Below are 9,843 nucleotides of genomic sequence, written 5' to 3' on the forward strand. Positions count from 1 at the left end.
CCTTATTCTTGTAGACTCATGTTGGGCCTCCAAGCGCAGAGTTTTGTAGGACTGTAGCAAATTTCCCTCAAGTGGATGACCTAAGGTTTATCAATCCGTGGGAGGCGTAGGATGAAGATTGTCTCTCTCAAACAACCCTGCAATCAAATACATGAACTCTTGTGTCGCCAACACACCCAATACAATGGCAAATTTTATATGTGCACTAGTTTGAGAAAGAGATGGTGATACAAGTGTAGTACGGATAGCAGATATAGGATTTTGTAATCTGAAAATATAAAAACAGCAAGGTAGAAAGTGATAAAACGAAGCACAAACGGTATTGCAATGCTTAGAAACAAGGCCTTGGGTTCATACCTCCACTAGTGCACTCGCTCAATAGTGCTAACATAATTGAATCATATAAAAATCCCTCAATGTGCAAAAAGAGTCACTCCAAAGTTCTTATCTAGCGGAGAACATAAGAAGATATTGTTTGTAGGGCACGAAACCACCTCAAGGTTATTCTTTCCGATCAATCTATTGAGCTATTCCTATAACTGTCACAAACAACCCTAGGTTTGTAATAAAATAACACCATATGATACGCATCAACAAACTTTAGTGTCACCTAGATACTCCAATGCCCCCACAAGTATCCGTGAGTCAATTATACGATACGCATCAAACAACTTCAGATACATAATATTCAATCCAACACAAAGAACTTAAAAGAGTGCCCCAAGATTTCTACTGGAGAAAGTAGGACGAAATCATGCACCAACCCCTATGCATAGATTACCCATATGTCACCTTGGGAATCCGCGAGTTGAATGCCAAAACATGCATCAGGTGAATTAATATAATACCCCATTGTCACCACGGGTATTCATATGCAAGACATACATCAAGTTCTCAAATCCATAAAAGTATTCAATCCGATAATAGTGAAACCTCAGAGGTAAAAACTCAATTCATCACAACAAGATAGAGAGGGAGAAACACCATATGATCCAACTATATTAACAAAGCTCGTGGTACATCAACATCGTGCCAAATCAAGAACACGAGAGAGAGAGAGAGAGAGAGAGAGAGATCAAACACATAGCTACTTATACATGCCCCTAGCCTCGAGGGTGAACTACTCCCTCCTAATCGAATATGGCCCCCTCTGGCAGGGTGCCAGAACAGGGCTCTAGATGGTATTTTGAAGGTACATAGGCTTGTGGCAGTGGAGTCCAAGTTCTAGGATTATTTTTGGAGGTTTCTGTATTTATAGGATTTTTTGGTGTCGATCTCACGCCAGGAGGTGCCACAGGGGGGCCACAAGCCACCAGGGCGTGACCACCCCCCTAGGCGTGCTCAGATGGCTTGTGGGGCCCTCGTGGCTCTTCAAGCCCTCCCACAAAGCTTCTAGTGCCACTACTGCAGGATGCTGTTAACGCGACACTACGATCAGAGACCCTTCGACGAAACTGTGTGTGATGCCATAATCGCAAACGGTGGTGTAAAAAACCATCAAAAAGGTGCAAAACGTTTGCAATGGAGGATGCATCAAACACGGTTAAGATTTTAGTTGCGTGTGTGATTCAAGGCATACGGTTCAGTTCAATTAACCGTTTTCGATGACGAGGAACAAAAGAAAACGGCAGCCAGATGAAGGCGTGTGCGATGTACAGCATACGGTTCACTCGGATGAACTGTTTGTGATTAGGCAACACAAAAGAAACGGGCAGCCAGATGAAGGTGTGTGCGATATACAACATACGGTTCACTCGGATGAACTGTTTGCGTTGACACATGAGAACAGAAACGGTTCAAATGAAAAAAATGTGTGTGATACGCGGCAAACAGGTATGTAATCAGAAATGTGTGTGAATACCGATAATAACACAGACGGTTGCTGCTAATAAGACGTGTGTGTTGTGGGATGGGATTGCATACAGAACAACAACATATATATATACACACACTTATAAGGACATGCTTGCATAACCAAATTAAACATCCACTTACATAGGTGGCTACTACAACCATGGCATTTGCACACACCAAAGTAAACTATTACATGCATAATTACATAGGTGGCTACTACACACATGACATTTCCACACACAAATAAAGTAAAATATATATTACATGCATGATTAACTAGCATAAACGATCATCTGATCATCATCTACTTCTTGTGATGCTTGCTCTGCTTGTGGCTCGATCCGGGCTCGTTGATTTGGGTAACGAGGCACTTCCCCATGTCAACGATCCGCCTGTGCATCTCGTAGCATGTGTACACGCTCTTGGCCGCAAACCTGAGGTGAGGTTCATCCAATTGCCGCATCCAGGCCCCGTGCCAGGATACAGGACTTGTTCTCTGGGCATCCTGCTTCATCTTTTTGTAGTAGGGGTCGATGATGGCCGAGGCGAGTTCGACCAGGGAGTCCTTCTTTGTGCTGCCCCAGACCCTATAGTGGTCACGGATTTCGACAAGGTTCTTGCAGGCCAAGCCCGTAACACTGAGCGCTTTTACATCGTTGGTGGTATCCACCGTGGCCAACTTGTAGTCAGTGCTGTTGACAAACCTGCTGAAACGGTCGCAAGGCTCTGTGGCCATGCAGTAGTGGTAGATGAGGACATGATGGCGCACGCACAACTGGGCGACGGCAACCTTCTGATCTATGCCGGGACGACCGGCGCTGTACTGGAGGTTGATGCCGACCACCTTGTACTTGTCTCCAGCAAGCAACTGCTCAACGCTGTTGATGTAGTCGTCCACCACGGCCGGGTCAATGGTGTACACCACCGAGAGATCCGTCTCCCTCGCGTGGGTCTCCACTCTATGCTCCCCGAACTCCATTGGAGCGTCGTTGGACATCCCCTCTCTATGGTCATCGTGGGTGTGCTTGTTGTGTTGTGGGGCGCGATCGAAAGGTTGAAGAGATTAAGGTTATAATGGCCACGGGAATTAAAGGGGAAGCTGGACGGCCACGAATATCGGCAGGCCCTGATGGCAGTTCTAATTTGCGGCGCGTAACTCCATCGTGTCGCACGTAACTACATCGCGTGGCAACGCGCGTGGCGCAACCGCATGCATACGGGGGCCCCGATGTGATCGTGCTCACGCCCAACCGTTGGCAGAGCACGCGTGGAGGGACGCGAGCAGAGCGCTCCGCGGTCGCCTCAATGGCGAGCAACCATATATATATATATATATATATATATATATATATATATATATATATATATATATATGCATATAGCAGTTGAACGCGCAAGGAAAAGCTGTCCACAAGCCGAGCGCGCCGACGGATGCGAGCGGAGCGCGCCAACGGACGCGAGCAGAGCGTGCCGCGGCGCCAAACGGCGAGCACAGCGCGCTGCGGCGCCTAACGGCGGGATAGACCTTCATTCAAGCCAATCAAAATAATACTGGAACGGACTTGTCTGTATTGAGCAAAGGGATCGCACATGTCCGTATTGACTGGAACGAGAATGCAATAGCAAAATAAGAATTAAGGCCACGATGATGCGATCGCCAGTGGTGGTTACAGGAGGCAAGAAGAAAGATGCATCCATCAACGTACAACCTCCTCCTCCTCAACTCAGTCCGCCGGCCGGGCCACCGACCGGCGGCTAAGCAGCGGCGGCTTGTGCGGCAAGGTCAAGGTGCTTCTCAGCTAAGGCTTCCAGCCGGCTGAAGAAGGCCAACGTCATAGCATCCTCACTGGCCTTGTAGATACCTATGTACACGATTCACTCGTACACATGGATGTGTAGGTCGATGTTTCTTACAAATGGAGGCGCCTCGCGGCGAGCGCAACCTCCAGGTGGACATTCCTCGTGGCGTCGGCGGGCAGTCGCAGGGCCACCAGTGCTTGAAAGAGGTTCTGACCATGGAGGCCGATTAGGGTGGCAGGCAATGAGGAGCCTGGGCGCGCGGGCTGGAGGAGTACGGCGATGTCGTCCGCGAGCTTTTAGACAACGGTGAACCTGTTGGTGGTGCGAACGATCATCTGGTCCAACTGAGAGTCGTAGCTGGCGTCGATGGCGGCCATCCACCAGCCGGTCGCCAACACCGTATGGAGACGATGCACGGTGCCATGCCGCAGGCCGGCATCGTGGACCATCTGGCACGGCCGCTAGCTGCTCGCGCTCATTGCCGCCATGGGTCTGGAGTGGGCACTTTTGCGCTTAATAGTGTAGGTGCTTAGGCAAATGCTTAGGTGTGTACAATGTCGTAGATGCATTGGAATGGAGGGGCGCCTTTATATGAGTGCAAACTGCGTTGCATTGACATCGTGCTGCCTCTTTTCCCGGTCCTCCCATTACTTCCCTCATGCATTCACACGATGCTAATTGAAGGAGGATGCATCATTGGCCGTTCAACGTTTCAAGAACCGCTACCCTCTCCCTCGTCTGCATTAAAGCCATATAGGGAACTGCGCCGCCTACTATCAAATCAAATAGTACTGCGCCGCCCACTGCACGCCTGGCTGAACACGCCTCCTCGCCTCCATCTATGCTTAATTACTGAATTTTAGTTGCAAAAATTAGATATTGCTAGTGATTTCTAGCTTCATATTTTGACAAATCGTAGTGTTACTAGGTTGGCAAATGGCAATGTTACTAGATCAACAAATGTCAATCTTTCTAGTTTGACAAATGGCAACATACCCAATCTAACATATGCAAATCGCACCAAATTGTTTGTAAGTGGTTCACACGGGTCATCCAAATAAACCGTTTGTGTTCAAGAGATGCACAAATCATGCTCTCACTTTGCATACGGGTGTTCTATCTGAAACCATCATGCTTGTTGTGAGAAGCTCCGGTTTGTGAGAAGCATATACCCAAACCTGCCCCAAATGGGAAAAAAATTACCACAGCATGTTGATGCCGCTCCATGATAGCGTGCCAAGTTTCATGAATTTCATATGAGTTTTGGATTTACTAGAATTTAAAAACCAGGCATCTCAATGTTTTGCCGGCAATCAACGGTGCCCTGGTGTTTGAAATTCATTCCCATTTCTTGCATGGGACCTAAGCATGCACCCAAGGACACAGATTTGATTTTTCAACCAATTTATATGCACTGGAGCATGTGCATGTAGTTCAAATTTGAATTATGCACATAAATGCATTGAAAACTCGGTTAATGCATAAAATGCCCAAACGAACCCCGAAAAATCACAAAAATCCACACAACACTCCTGTTGTTCTATGTTGACACGAGAAACAAATTGAAAGCAATAAGAGGCAATGGATATCGTTTCGTCCCCAAAGGTGGGGTGTTCCCTACCGAAAACCATCATGCTTGTTGTCAGAAGCTCCGGTTTGTGAGAAGCATATACCCAAACCTGCCCCAAATGGGACAAAAAAATTACCACGGCATGTTGATGCCGCTCCATGATATAATGCCATATTTCATGAATTTCAGACGAGTTTTGGATTTACTAGAATTTAAAAACCAGGCATCTCAATGTTTTGTCGGCAATCAACGATGCCCTAGTGTTTGAAATTCATTCCCATTTCTTGCATGGGACCTAAGCATGCACCCAAGAACACAGATTTGATTTTTCAACCAATTTATATGCACTAGAGCATGTGCATGTAGTTCAAATTTGAATTATGTACATAAATGCATTGAAAACTCAGTTAATGCATAAAAATGTCCAAACGAACCCCAAAAAATCACACAACACACCTGTTGTTCTATGTTGACATGATAAAAAATTAAAAGAAATAAGAGGCAATGGATATCAGTTCGTCCCCAAAGGTGGGGCGTTCCCTACCGAAAACCATCATGCTTTGTTGTGAGAAGCTCCGGTTTGTGAGAAGCATATACCCAAACCTGCACCAAATGGGACAAAAATTTAACCACGGCATGTTGATGCCACTCCATGATAGCATGCCAAGTTTCATGAATTTTAGACGAGTTTTGGATTTACTAGAATTTAAAACCCAGGCATCTCAATGTTTTGCCGGCAATCAACGGTGCCTTGGTGTTTGAAATTCATTCCCATTTCTTGCATGGGACCTAAGCATGCACCCAAGGACACATATTTGATTTTTCAACCAATTTATATGCACTGGAGTATGTGCATGTAGTTCAAATTTGAATTATGCACATAAATGCATTGAAAACTCACTTAATGCATAAAAATGTCCAAACGAACCCCGAAAATCACAAAACTTTACACAACACTCCTGTTGTTCTATGTTGACACGAGAAAAAAAATTGAAAGCAATAAGAGGCAATAGATATCGTTTCGTCCACAAAGGTGGGGCGTTCCCTACCGAAAACCATCATGCTTGTTGTGAGAAGCTCCAGTTTGTGAGAAGCATATACCCAAACCTGCCCCAAATGGGGCAAAAAATTTACCACGGCATGTTGATGCTGCTCCATGATAGCATGCCAAGTTTCATGAATTTCAGACGACTTTTGGATTAACTAGAATTTAAAAACCAGGCATCTCATTGTTTTGCCCGCAATCAACGGTGCCCTGGTGTTTCAAATTCATTCCCATTTCTTGCATGGGACCTAAGCATGCACCCAAGGACATAGATTTGATTTTTCAACCAATTTATATGCACTGAGCATGTGCATGTAGTTCAAATTTGAATTATGCACAGAAATGCATTGAAAACTTGGTTAATGCATAAAAATGCACAAACGAACCCCGAAAAATCACAAAAAAATCAACACAACACTCCTGTTGTTCTATGTTGACACGATAAAAAAAATTGAACGCAATAAGAGGCAATGGATATCGTTTCGTCCCAAAAGGTGGGGTGTTTCCTACCGAAAACCATCATGCTTGTTGTTAGAAGCTCCGGTTTGTGAGAAACATATACCCAAACCTGCCCCAAATGGGACAAAAAAATTACCACGACATGTTGATGCCGCTCCATGATAGCATCCCATATTTCATGAATTTCATACGAGTTTTAAATTTACTAGAATTTAAAAACCAGGCATCTCAATGTTTTGCCGGCAATCAACGGTTCCTTGGTGTTTGAAATTCATTCCCATTTCTTGCATGGGACCTAAGCATGCACCCAAGGACACAGATTTGATTTTTCAACCAATTTATATGCACTGGAGTATGTGCATGTAGTTCAAATTTGAATTATGCACATAAATGCATTGAAAACTCAATTAATGCATAAAAATGTCCAAACGAACCCCGAAAATCACAAAAATTTACACAACACTCCTGGTGTTCTATGTTGACACGAGAAAAAAAATTGAAAGCAATAAGAGGCAATGGATATCGTTTTGTCCCGAAAGGTGGGGCGTTCCCTACCGAAAACCATCATGCTTGTTGTGAGAAGCAGCAGTTTGTGAGAAGCATATACCCAAACCTGCACCAAATGGGACAAAAAATTTACCACGGCATGTTGATGCCGCTCCATGATAGCACGCCAAGTTCCATGAATTTCAGACGAGTTTTCGATTTACTAGAATTTAAAAACCAGGCATCTCAATGTTTTGCCGGCAATCAACGGTGCCCTGGTGTTTGAAATGCATTCCCATTTCTTGCATGGGACCTAAGCATGCACCCAAGGACACAGATTTTATTTTTCAACCAATTTATATGCACTGGAGCATGTGCATGTAGTTCAAATTTGAATTATGCACATAAATGCATTGACAACCCGGTTAATGCATAAAAATGCCCAAACGAACCCCGAAAAATCACAAAAATCCACACAACACTCCTGTTGTTCTATGTTGACACGAGAAAAAAAATTGAAAGCAATAAGAGGCAATGGATATCGTTTCGTCCCCAAATGTGGGGTGTTCCCTACCGAAAACCATCATGCTTGTTGTTAGAAGCTCCGGTTTGTGAGAAGCATATACCCAAACCTGCCCCAAATGGGACAAAAAATTACCACAGCATGTTGATGCCGCTCCATGATAGCATGCCATATTTCATGAATTTCAGACAAGTTTTGGGTTTACTAGAATTTAAAAACCAGGCATCTCAATGTTTTGCCGGCAATCAACGGTGCCCTGGTGTTTGAAATTCATTCCCATTTCTTGCATGGGACCTAAGCATGCACCCAAGAACACAGATTTGATTTTTCAACCAATTTATATGCACTGGAGCATGTGCATGTAGTTCAAATTTGAATTATGCACATAAATGCATTGAAAACACTGTTAATGCATAAAAATGTCCAAACGAACCCCGAAAAATCACAAAAAATCACACAACACTCCTGTTGTTCTATGTTGACACGATAAAAAAAATTAAAAGCAATACGATGCAATGGATATCGTTTCGTCCCCAAAGGTGGGGCGTTCCCTACCGAAAACCATCATGCTTGTTGTGAGAAGCTCCGGTTTCTGAGAAGCATATACCCAAACCTGCCCCAAATGGGACAAAATAATTAACACGGCATGTCGATGCCACTCCATGATAGCATGCCAAGTTTCATGAATTTCAGACGATTTTTTGATTTACTAGAATTTAAAAACCAGGCATCTCAATGTTTTGCCGGCAATCAACGGTGCCCTGGTGTTTGAAATTCATTCCCATTTCTTGCATGGGACCTTAGCATGCACCCAAGGACACAGATTTGATTTTTCAACCAATTTATATGCACTGGAGCATGTGCATGTAGTTCAAATTTGAATTATGCACATAAATACATTGAAAACTCACTTAATGCATAAAAATGTCCAAACGAACCCCGAAAATCACAAAAATTTACACAACACTCATGTTGTTCTATGTTGACACGAGAAAAAAATTTGGCAATAAGAGGCAATGGATATCGTTTCGTCCCCAAAGGTGGGGCGTTCCCTACCGAAAACCATCATCCTTGTTGTGAGAAGCTCCGGTTTGTGAGAAGCATATACCCAAACCTGCCCCAAATGGGACAAAAACTTTACCACAGCATGTTGATGCCGCTCCATGATAGCATGCCAATTTCATGAATTTCAGACAACTTTTCGATTTACTAAGATTTAAAAACCAGGCATCTCAATGTTTTGCCCGCAATCAACGGTGCCCTGGTGTTTGAAATTCATTCCCATTTCTTGCATGGAACCTAAGCATGCAACCAAGGACACAGATTTGATTTTTCAACCAATTTATATGCACTGGAGCATGTGCATGTAGTTCAAATTTGAATTATGCACATAAATGCATTGAAAACTCAGTTAATGCATAAAAGTGTCCAAACGAACCCCGAAAAATCACAAAAATTCACACAACACTCCTGTTGTTCTATATTGACACGAGAAAAAAAATTGAAACCAATAAGAGGCAATGGATATTGTTTCGTCCCCAAAGATGGGGCGTTCCCTACCGAAAACCATCATGCTTTTTGTGAGAAGCTCCGGTTTGTGAGAAGCATATACCCAAACCTGCCCCAAATGGGACAAAAAATTTACCACGGTATGTTGATGCCGCTCCATGATAGCATGCCATGTTTCATGAATTTCAGACGATTTTTGGATTTACTAGAATTTAAAAACCAGGCATCTCAATGTTTTGCCGGCAATGAACGGTGCCCTGGTGTTTGAAATTCATTCCCATTTCTTGCATGCACCGAAGGACACAGATTTGATTTTTCAACCAATTTATATGCACTAGAGCATGTGCATGTAGTTCAAATTTGAATTATGCACATAAATGCATTGAAAACTCAGATAATGCATAAAAATGTCCAAACGAACCCCGAAAAATCACAAAAATTCACACAACACTCCTGTTGTTCTATGTTGACACGAGAAAAAAAATTGAAAGCAATAAGAGGCAATGGATATCGTTTCGTCCCCAAAGGTGGGGTGTTCCTTATCGAAAACCATCATGCTTGTTGTGAGAAGCTCCGGTTTGTGAGAAGCATAGACCC

Source organism: Triticum aestivum, chromosome 7D, assembly GCF_018294505.1.
Source record: "Triticum aestivum cultivar Chinese Spring chromosome 7D, IWGSC CS RefSeq v2.1, whole genome shotgun sequence".
NCBI lineage: Eukaryota > Viridiplantae > Streptophyta > Magnoliopsida > Poales > Poaceae > Triticum > Triticum aestivum.